The sequence below is a fragment of the Aquarana catesbeiana genome, linkage group LG08 (genome assembly GCF_042186555.1).
Source record: "Aquarana catesbeiana isolate 2022-GZ linkage group LG08, ASM4218655v1, whole genome shotgun sequence".
Taxonomy (NCBI): domain Eukaryota; kingdom Metazoa; phylum Chordata; class Amphibia; order Anura; family Ranidae; genus Aquarana; species Aquarana catesbeiana.
The window spans coordinates 267,318,356-267,329,912 of record NC_133331.1 but is presented as its reverse complement, the minus strand read 5'-3'; the positions used below and the strand labels follow the sequence as shown (position 1 = coordinate 267,329,912).

The 11,557-nt window shown below is 45.8% G+C and overlaps 1 protein-coding gene across 1 annotated transcript in view; it reads left to right on the top strand.

Annotated features, from left to right (window-relative positions):
- The first annotated feature begins 394 nt into the window (after window positions 1-394).
- Window positions 395-11,557, top strand: part of LOC141106423 (mannose-binding protein C-like) — a 52,840-nt gene continuing 41,677 nt past the window's right edge. Inside the window, exon 1 of the mRNA XM_073597196.1 lies at window positions 395-542. The gene's annotated coding sequence lies outside the window, so the exon portion shown is untranslated. The remainder of the gene's footprint in view (window positions 543-11,557) is intronic.

Genomic DNA, 11,557 nt, shown 5'->3' with positions numbered 1-11,557 from the left:
CGCAAAAAATAAAAATCGCAGAGATCAAATACCACTAAAACAAAGCTCTATTTGTGAAAAAAAAGGACATCAATTTTGTTTGGGTACAGCGTTGTACGACCGCACAATTGTCAGTTAAAGCGACGCAGTGCCGAATCGCAAAAAATGGCCCGGTCATTGGGCAGCCAATTCTTCCGGGGGGTTAAGTGGTTAAACGGTTTAGCTACTGGACTGAAAATGTATTGGTCATTTCACATATAATTTATCCTGTGTCCACCCAGTTTGGGATTTGCTGATTTACTAGACTTACTGTATAAATGTCATACAATGTAAAGAGCAGAAAACTGTTCACTTTCATTGTACTCAAACATTTTTCAGGAGAAGGGTGTGATCTTTATTACGCAATTACTCTATGGGAAATCTCATCCTGATAAATTTGTTTATTTAGAATATGCAGTAAGCCAGCATCTTATCAGTGTATATAGAGGCATGTTGGAGCTATTGCACTACACCAGACTCAGATTCCTACGTGTGCAAGTCGGTGAAAAGAACTACACTTTCAGGTACTATTTGAATTATATTTATATGATGGTGGAGGGGTGGTATTGTCCTGGGGGGCATGTGCTGATGTTGGGGGGGGGGATTGTCCTGGGGGGGGGTCTGTGCTGATGGTGTGGTTTTTCCTGGGGAGTTCTGTACTGATGCGGGGTGGGGGCTATATACCCTGATCTGTGAGGCTGAGTTGAATACCCTAAAAAAAAAAAAAGGGGGGACACTAAGGCTCATCCAATTTAGTCCAGATTGAATGGGAATAAAAATAATGGCTTGAAAAGATGCCTTCCCTATATAACAATCTGTTTGCACCATAAGCCGAAGGTATTTAACACATTCAGTCAAATCCCCCGGGGTGGTAATCCTCTGAATACACAAACATATAAGAAAAAAACCTGGAAGGATTCCCAAAGGATATTATTCAAAGAGGATAAATCGGGTGAAACGACATTTCTTTATTGAATATCCACATTATAAATTTAGAAAAATTATTACTATCAGGGCTTTTTTTCAGCGGGTACACGGGGGAACGCAGTTCCGGCACCTCCAGCAATGAATGTATGTAATGGAAAGGAGTGCTGGGGTGTGCTGGAGGGTCTATTGATGCTGGCTGCTTGAGGAATCTATTGTTGCTAGTAAGGATCTATTTTTGCATGGGGGTCTATTCTTGCTGGTAGGTCTATTGTTGCTGGTGGGGTTCAATTGTTGCTGGAAGGGATCTACTGTTGATGGAGAGGTCTATTGATGTTGGCTGCTGGGAGATCTGTTGTTGCTGCTGGGGGTCTATTGTTGCTGGGGGGGGGCAGTCTATTGTTGTGTATGGGATCTTGTGTTGCTGAGGGATGTCTATTGTTTCTGGGGGGAGCTCTATTGTTTTTTGGGGGGGTTTACTGATGCTAGGGTGGGGTCTATTGTCGCTCACAGCAGGGATTCGATTTTACTGTCTTGTTATCATTAACAAATCACTTAGTAGTACAAAATGATACTTGGTTCTGTATTCTCTAAAAGGGGCGGTACTGGGAGGTATGTAGAAGGTGGAACCAAGGGACATTGCTCAGAGGTGGGTAGGGGGGCAGAAACGATGGCTGACTCAGAAGGTAGGAGTTCCTGCACCTATTCTCTGAGAAAAAAAAGCCCTGATTATTATATACACCCACCTCCAACACATATAGTTAAAATTAAGACAAAGGTCTTAATGGGACACAGGTGGCCACCACAGCCAATCATACGCAACTCTCATCCACCCCACGCTATAGATTCTACTCAAAACAATCTCGTTATCTTGATGTAAAGTTATCAAAAAAATGCTAATTCAGAAAAAATTATAAATATTCAGGATAAAAAAAATATATGAACTTGATCTGTATTGAGAGTTCATTTCATTGCTCAGGTTGAATAAAGTGCATATGTAGTGTTGTCAGTCTTAATTTGAAAGTAGAGACAGCAAGATGGAATTCACTGCACAAAGGATCTGTATGGGTATGTTAAGGGGTTATTAGGAAGATGGATCTGTGATCACGGACTGATAAATATAAAGGTGACAGTATTTAAGGAAACAAACGGTTTTAAATCTGAATGAACATCCCCTTCATTTACATGGGGGCAGATACAGCTCACCGTTTGACGTCTTGTTTCGTGTCGTTATTCCTTTCATTTCAAGTCCATGTATATATGGCCCAATTGCCTCAATGATGAAACATAGACACGGGTCTTTACTACAAAATCAACATGATCCTCACCTCACAAAACACCCAATGTGTTCATCTAGTTCAATTGCCTTGTAGCAATGTTTCAAAGCATCCACAGATCATGCAGACTATGCAGTATCATCCGCCCCGGCTTCCCAACAGACGCTTGAGGCATAAGCTAGCAGAGACTTGGGATGGATGGAGGTAGTCCGTTGTATGGATGGAAACATCCGTGCCCCCACCACGAAAAATGTGATGGCGTATTCAGAGGCGTCGTCGGGGGGTGGCTATTGGGGCTACAACCCAGAGCCTGGGGCTAATAGCCCCGAGTCTCTTGTCCCGGTCCTAGAATGCAGGGGACGGGGCGGACTGAGCTGTGGTAGTGCTGGCTCCAGCTCCAGCTCCAGCTCCGCCCCAGCCTGACTCTACTCTTGGTCACTGGTTGCTATAGCCGCCATCTAGCGGCTATAGCAACCAGTGACATCACTGCTCACTGTGCCCACACTGCCCAGCATTCAAAGCAGGGGAGGATTGCACTTCCTCCTCCTCCGCGCTAGTGCTCATAAGGCCTGCCATTTCTGGACTGGAGCGTCCCTCTGGTGGTGCCGTGGAGTGCAGAGCAGCAGGGAGGGGGATACCTGGGCAGCCGGGAAGAGCCCAGGAGGGAGAGAGAGAAGACACTGCCACCTTGAGCAGCATCCCCAGTGCCTCCCAGAGCCTGCACTCCACCTATCAATCCTCTCCCAGCGCGCTGTGACTGGAAGAGGAAGAAGGCGGGAATTACAATTTGACCGCCGTGCGACATCGATTGGCGCTCGGGCGGGCGGCTCTCCTCTCCTCTGGCTGCCTCACACACCAGCACCACGGCTGAGCTGCTGCTGCAGGACCTGGACACAGGTAGGTCAGTCAGTGTGTGTATGGCAGGTACCAGGTCAGTGTATGTATATCAGGTAGGTCAGTGTATGTAGGTCAGTGTTGGTCAGGTAGGTCAGTGTGGGTCGGGTAGGTCAGTGTGTGTGGGTCAGTGTATGTAGGTCAGTGTATGTCAGGTAGGTCAGTGTGGGTCAGGTAGGTCAGTGTGGGTGGGTCAGTGTATGTAGGTCAGTGTAGGTCAGTGTGGGTCAGGTAGGTCAGTGTGGGTCAGGTAGGTCAGTGTATGTAGGTCAGTGTAGGTCAGTTTATGTCAGGTAGGTCAGTGTGTGTAGGTCAGTGTGGGTCAGGTAGGTCAGTGTGGGTCAGGTAGGTCAGTGTGTGTCAGGTAGGTCAGTGTGGGTCAGGTAGGTCAGTGTATGTAGGTCAGTGTATGTCAGGTAGGTCAGTGTATGTCAGTGTGGGTCAGTGTATGTAGGTCAGTGTATGTCAGGTAGGTCAGTGTATGTCAGGTAGGTCAGTGTGGGTCAGGTAGGTCAGTGTGGGTCAGGTAGGTCAGTGTATGTAGGTCAGTGTATGTCAGGTAGGTCAGTGTACGTAGGTCAGTGTATGTCAGGTAGGTCAGTGTATGTAGGTCAGTGTATGTCAGGTAGGTCAGTGCATGTCAGGTAGGTCAGTGTATGTAGGTCAGTGCATGTCAGGTAGATCAGTGTATGTAGGTCAGTGTGGGTCAGGTAGGTCAGTGTATGTCAGGTAGGTAGGTCAGTGTGTGTATGTCAGGTAGGTCAGTGTGTGTGTCAGGTAGGTCAGTGTGTGTGTCAGGTAGGTCAGTGTGTGTGTCAGGTAGGTCAGTGTGTGTGTCAGGTAGGTAGGTCAGTTTAGTGGTCAGCATTGATGGGCACTGGTAAGCCAGGCAGCAACCAACAAGTCAGCTTACCCCTCGCCACACAACCACACAACCCCTCCGCCCAACCAAAAAAACCCAGCGCCACTAGAGGCCCCCCCTGTGCCGGCCTTGGACTTCGGGCTGAAGCCCCTGGTCTTTTTGCCACCTAGCAACGCCCCTGGACGTATTTTTTACACGTTTCTCTTGTAACCAAGCTTCTTCAGGAAGTTGTGTATGATTGGCTGTGTTGGCCACCTGTGTCCCATTAAGACCTTTGTCTTAATTTTACCTATATGTGTTGGAAGTGGGTGTATATAATAATATTTTTTCTAAATTTATAATGTGTATATTCAATAAAGAAATTTAGTTTCACCCGGTTTATCCTCTTTGAAGAATATCCTTTGGGAATCTTTCTCGTTTTTTTTCTGAGCTGTATACCCTGACGGAGTTGGTGGATTCTCTAAGGGGTGGGGCTTATGAGAACTGTGAGGGGTCAAAAGGGCAGGGTCTGGCGCCCCCCATCCTTAAAAACTTTACCAGCCACCACTGGTAAGGAGCATTCTTCCCACTTACAACTATTGTAAGACGCATTTTTCCCACTGATCATCCGAAAGACCCCTTTCACACTGAAGCAGTTTTCAGGCATTTTATCGCTGGAAATAGCGCCTTTAAAGCACCTGAAAACTACCTACCATCCATTGCAATGGGTGCTTTCACACCCGGGCGGTGCACTTGTGGGACGTTAGAAAAAGTTCTGCACACAGCATCTTTGAAACTGCAATGAATGGGCAGTGCTTTCGTAATGCCTAAAAAGCATTTTGAAAGCACTGCAACACGGGAGTTTTTAACCCCTTTTTTGGGCTTAGAAGCGCCCTGCTAGCAGCCGAAAAGCAGCGCAAAGCTCCACTTAAATAGCGGTAAAGTACCGCTAAAACGAGCGACCCATTACGGCGAACACACGAGCAGCCACAGTGTAAAGGGGCTCATTTTTCCCACTGATCACCAATGTAAGGAGCATTCTTCCCAATGATCACCAATGTAAGGGGCATTTTCCCAATGACCACTATTGTAAGGGGCATTGTTCACAATTATTACCAATGTAAGAAGCATTCATTCCATTGATCAGATCTCCAATGTAAGGGACATTTCTCCCACTGATCACCAATGTAAGGGACATTTCTCCCACTTATCACCAACGTAAGTGTAGCAAAGTCTTTGGCCTTAGAGGTCCTCATTAGACTGGAATAGGCTAAAGATAGCTGATATCCTTCAGTATGTAGTGGGTTGTGGGGCATAGTGGGTACAAAGATGGTGAAAGTCAATGGGCGCCAGACATTTCTTGGATGTAAAAGAGGTTTTATTTCTCTTAACAGTCCTTTTTATATTTTTGGGGGAAAAAGGGTTGGGGCCAGGACACCCTTAAGTAGTTGTAGATTTAATTAGCAGACTCCATAAATTCAATAGGAGGACAGCCATGCAGGGAAAGGCCCCAGCAAGAAGCCATATCTGCACATGCAGGAATGCTGTCTCCTATGGCAATAGTCTTTAACCACTTGCTTACCGGGCAGTGGCACTTAAATCCCCCTCCTGCCCAGACCAATTTTCAGCTTTCAGGGCTGTCACTCATTAACCAGTTGCCGACCGCCGCACGCCGATGTACGTCGGCACAATGGCAGGCATAAGGACTTACCTGTACGTCCCTGCCTGCCCGCGGGGGGGGTCCTATCGGAAACCCCCCCCCCGGTGCCTACGGCGGTCAGATTCAGGTCAGGGGCGATCAGAGGTGAGGGGGAGGCCACTCATTCGTGGCCACCCCCTCGCGATCGCTCCTGGCGAATAAGAAGCTTCCTCGGCTTCTGTAATGTAAACAGAAGCGGAGGAAGTGATGTCATCTCTCCTCGAGCCGGTCTTTTCGTTCCGGCGCCGAGGAGAGAAGACATCAATGTGAGTTTGCACAACACATACACTTACAGTAGAACACGCAGGCAGACTTTTCACCCCTCAGTCCCCCCCCCGATCACCCCCCTGTACCCCCTGTCACAGTGACACCAATAGCAGGGTTTTTTTTTTGCATTGGTGTCAGTTTATGACAGTTATAAGTGTTAGGGCAGTTAGGGTTAGCCCCCTTTAGGTCTAGGGTACCCCCCTAACCCCCCCTCATAAAGGTTAACCCCTTGATCACCCCCCGTCGCCAGTGTCACTAAGCGATCGTTTTTCTGATCGCTGTATTGGTGACACAGGTGACGCTAGTTAGGGAGGTAAGTATATAGGTTCGCCGTCAGTGTTTTATAGCGTCAGGGACCCCCCATATACTACCTAATAAAGGTATTAACCCCCTGATTGGCCCCTAGTTAACCCTCTCACCAGTGATCACCGTATAAGTTTTACGGGTGACGCTGGTTAGTTAGTTTGTTTATTATAGTTTCAGGGCACCCGCCATTTATTACCTAATAAAGGTTTAACCCCCTAATTGCCCGGCGGTGATATAAGTTAAGTTTTTAGGGTCAGATAGGGTCAATGGCGCACATTTGGTGGCATTGCCCGGAAATTAGAACATTTTGGGGGGAAGTAAGGGAAATAATTAAAGAGATTACCAACACGGATATCCTGGACGACCCTTGGGAATGCCTATTCCATAAGAGCGAATTGCCTATAAAGGCATATCTTAAAACGCTAGTCCCACAGCTCACCGACGCGGCTAAGAGTCTCATTCCTATGTATTGGAACAAGAAAGGAAGACCAATGATGAGAGATTGGTTTAACAAAATCAATGAAATCTACAGCCTAGAATACCTTAGGTTCAGTGAAGGGACGAAAATGGAGTCCTTCGAAATGAAGTGGAGGGAATGGGTAGAGTTCAAAGACTCTCTGAGAGCTGCCGAGGTATGGGGTTCTTAGTTCAGGGTGGAGGAATCGGCTAGATTGTGGTATATGGTATAGAGGGCGATGAGAGATCACTCGGGAAGACAGGAGGTGCAACGATAAGGAGTGGTAGAGGGGGATGGAATAAAGGAGGGGCGGTTTGGGGTGGGGAGTGAGTTGGGAGGGGGTGGGGGGGGGCGTGTTTTTGGTAGGGATGTTAAAACAAGAGTGCATCTCAGCGCACTAAGGGTACTTCTTGTGATGTAAAAGTTTTGTATAGTACGGATAAAAGTTGCCACTATGATGTGATGAAGTAAAGGGACAATCTTTGAAATTTAAAAATGAAACATGACTCCCAGAGAAATATCTGGCTGATGCTGCAAAAAAGAAAGAAAAAAAAAAGTTTTTAGGGTCAGATAAGGTCTGCGTCGCCCCAGGCAGTGTCAGGTTAGTGCCAGTACCGCTAACACCCACGCAGGCAGCATACACCTCCCTTAGTGGTATAGTATCTGAACGGATCAATATCTGATCTGATCAAATCTATACTAGCGTCCCCAGCAGTTTAGGGTCCCCAAAAACGCAGTGTTAGCGGGATCAGCCCAGATACCTGCTAGCACCTGCGTTTTGCCCCTCCGCCCAGCCCAGCCAAGTGCAGTATCAATCGATCACTGTCACTTACAAAACACTAAACACATAACTGCAGCGTTCGCAGAGTCAGGCCTGATCCCTGCGATCGCTAACAGTTTTTTGGTAGCGTTTTGAATCAGTCGCTAACAGTCAGGAGCTTTTTTGCCTGTGAGTCTCACTAGTGTACCACTAAATTTAGAGCCCAAAATGGCAAATCGAAGGTACAGTAGTGAAGAGGCCTACACGTTTCTGAGCATGACAGATAGTGAAGAGGAAGTCACTCATCTGTCAGATTTAGGCTCAGAATACAATCCTGTAGAGAACAGCGGCTCCATGACAGATAGCTCTGACGACGGAGTTGTGGTCCCTGCCAAGGTCAGGCGCACCAGACCCCAAACTTCTTCTTCTGTCCTTGATGTACAAGAACCGCAGGGCTCTCGTATGGAGCAGAGAAGTGCTAGCGCCGCTATTCCTTCTGGTGAACTGGCAAGCACCAGCGGCCTTGTACACCCTGGTTGTACATCCAGCACTGCAGTAACACTTGGTGACGTGGCGATTCCCATAAGTGCAGTTCAAGCTGGTGAGGTGGCAAGCACAAGTAGTGTCCCGCTGCCACCAAGAAGACGAACACAGGCCCGTCGTGCCCATAGTGCCCTTCCTGCTGCATTCGCCAATCCAAATTGGGAACCCACCACTTCTGCAGCACCCGTACTTCCCCCATTCACTGGCCAACCCGGCATTCATGTGGAAACAATTGATTTTACGCCACTTGATTTTTATTTGCTGTTTTTCACCGAAGATCTCTATAGATCTATTGTGGACCAAAGCAATTTGTACGCTGGTCAACACATCGCTACTATTCCCCAGTCCTCCCTTGCCAGAGATTGGAGACCAATTACGGTCTCTGAATTTAAGATCTTTCTGGGCCTTTCCCTCAACATGGGCATAACCAAAAAGAGTGAGTTGCGGTCATATTGGTCCACTGACCCAATTCACCATATGCCCGTGTTCTCTGCCTCCATGACCAGGGCACGATACGAGCAGATCTTGTGGTTCATGCACTTCAATGACAATGAACTCTGTCGTCCTCATGGAGACCCTGTGTAACGAGTGTTATTGTTACTATGTTTTTATCATGTTTGCTTTATAGGTATGCAATTTTTTTATACTTTACGGTTTACTGTGTTTTATTGTTAACCATTTTTTTGTTTTCAGGTACGCCATTCAACTGCAGAGCGGATTTATTTAACTTGACAGCAACAGCGTTTGCTCCCAGGATACATAAAGCCGTGACTCCAGCGCTGTCGGAGGTGATTTCACCACCACAGTTACATACTTCAGCATATATGCCGAAGTGTGGGGGCAGCAGTGGGCGGAGGAGCGATTTGCTCCTACCTTTTGCGGAAGGATGCCCCCATGCTTCGGCATATATATATTTTAGGCACAGGTTGCGTTAAATGTTTTATTTTTTACTATGTTTTTTTTTTTATTTGCTTTGCAGGTACGGTAAGTCTTACTGTTATACTGTAATGTTACTTTGTTTTATTGTTAACCATCATTTGCTTAGCAGGTACGCCATTCAGCTGCAGAGCGGATTTATTTATCTTGACAGCAACAGCATTTGCTCCCACGATATATAAAGCCGTGACTCCAGTGCTATTGGAGGTGATTTCACCACCACAGTTACATACTTCAGCAAATATGCCGAAGCGTGGGAGCAGCAGTGGGCGGAGGAGCGATTTGCTCCTACCTTTTGCGGGAGGATGCCCCCATGCTTCGGCATATATATATTTTAGGCACAGGTTGCGTTAAATGTTTTATTTTTTACTATGTTTTTTTTGTATTTGCTTTGCAGGTATGGTAAGTCTTACTGTTATACTGTAATGTTACTTTGTTTTATTGTTAACCATCATTTTCTTAGCAGGTACGCCATTCAGTTGCAGCGCGGATTTATTTATCTTGACAGCAACAGCGTTTGCTCCCACGATACATAAAGCCGTGACTCCAGCGCTGTTGGAGGTGATTTCACCACCACAGTTACATACTTCAGCATATATGCCGAAGCGTGGGAGCAGCAGTGGGCGGAGGAGCGATTTGCTCCTACCTTTTGCAGGAGGATGCCCCCATGCTTCGGCATATATAAACGGTGCATGTATGCCCATCGTTAGAAGTGGGTGGATGAAGGGAGGTATTCTAATGGTGGGCATACCCACCGATCTATCTCTTTTTTTCGTTCAGCCCACAGGCTGCATGAAAAAAAAGGTTACAATATATGCCCAACAAGACCAGCAACGTACTGGTATGTTGCTGGACTTTGAGTGGTTATACCAGAATGATGCCTGCAGGTTTAGGTATCATCTTGGTATCATTCTTTTCAGCCAGCGGCTGGCTTTTATGTAAAAGCAATCCTAGCGGCTAATTAGCCTCTATACTGCTTTTACAAGCAGTGGGAGGGAATGCCCCCCCCGTCTTCCGTGTTTTTCTCTGGCTCTCCTGTCCCAACAGGGAACCTGAGAATGCAGCCGGTGATTCAGCCAGCTGACCATAGAGCTGATTAGAGACCAGAATGGCTCCAAACATCTCTATGGCCTAAGAAACCGGAAGCTATGAGCATTTCATGACTTAGATTTCGCCGGATGTAAACAGCACCATTGGGAAATTGGGAAAGAATTTTATCACACCGATCTTGGTGTGGTCAGATGCTTTTAGGGCAGAGGAGAGATCTAGGGTCTAATAGACCCCAATTTTTTCAAAAAAGAGTACCTGTCACTACCTACTGCTATCATAGGGGATATTTACATTCCCTAAGATAACAATAAAAATGATAAAAAAAAAAAAAATGAAAGAAACAGTTTAAAAATAAGATAAAAAAGCAAAAAAATAATAAAGAAAAAAAAAAAAAAAAAAGCACCCCTGTCCCCCCCTGCTCTCGCGCAAAGGCGAACGCAAGCGTCAGTCAGGCATCAAATGTAAACAGCAATTGCACCATGCATGTGAGGTATCACCGCGAAGGTCAGATCGAGCACAGTAATTTTAGCAGTAGACCTCCTCTGTAAATCTAAAGTGGTAACCTGTAAAGGCTTTTAAAGGCTTTTAAAAATGTATTTCGTTTGTCGCCACTGCACGTTTGTGTGCAGTTTTAAAGCATGTCATGTTTGGTATCCATGTACTCGGCCTAAGATCATATTTTTTATTTCATCAAACATTTGGGCAATATAGTGTTTTTTAGTGCATTAAAATTTAAAAAAGTGTGTTTTTTCCCCAAAAAATGCGTTTGAAAAATCGCTGCGCAAATACTGTGTGAAAAAAAATGAAACACCCACCATTTTAATCTGTAGGGCATTTGCTTTAAAAATATATATAATGTTCGGGGGTTCAAAGTAATTTTCTTGCAAAAAAAAATAATTTTTTCATGTAAACAAAAAGTGTCAGAAAGGGCTTTGTCTTCAAGTGGTTAGAAGAGTGGGTGATGTGTGACATAAGCTTCTAAATGTTGTGCATAAAATGCCAGGACAGTTCAAAACCCCCCCAAATGACCCCATTTTGGAAAGTAGACACCCCAAGCTATTTGCTGAGAGGCATGTCGAGTCCATGGAATATTTTATATTGTGACACAAGTTGTGCGAAAGAGACAATTTTTTTTTTTTTTTTGCACAAAGTTGTCACTAAATGATATATTGCTCAAACATGCCATGGGAATATGTGAAATTACACCCCAAAATACATTCTGTTGCTTCCCCTGAGTACGGGGATACCACATGTGTGAGACTTTTTGGGAGCCTAGCCGCGTACGGGACCCCGAAAACCAAGCACCGCCTTCAGGTTTTCTAAGGGCGTAAATTTATGATTTCACTCCTCACTGCCTATCACAGCTTCGGAGGCCATGGAATGCCCAGGTGGCACAAAACCCCCCTAAATGACCCTATTTTGGAAAGTAGACACCCCAAGCTATTTGCTGAGAGGTGTAGTGAGTATTTTGCAGACCTCACTTTTTGTCACAAAGTTTTGAAAATTGAAAAAAAGAAAAAAAAATGTTCTTGTCTTTCTTCATTTTCAAAAACAAATGAGAGCTGCAAAATACTCACCATGCCTC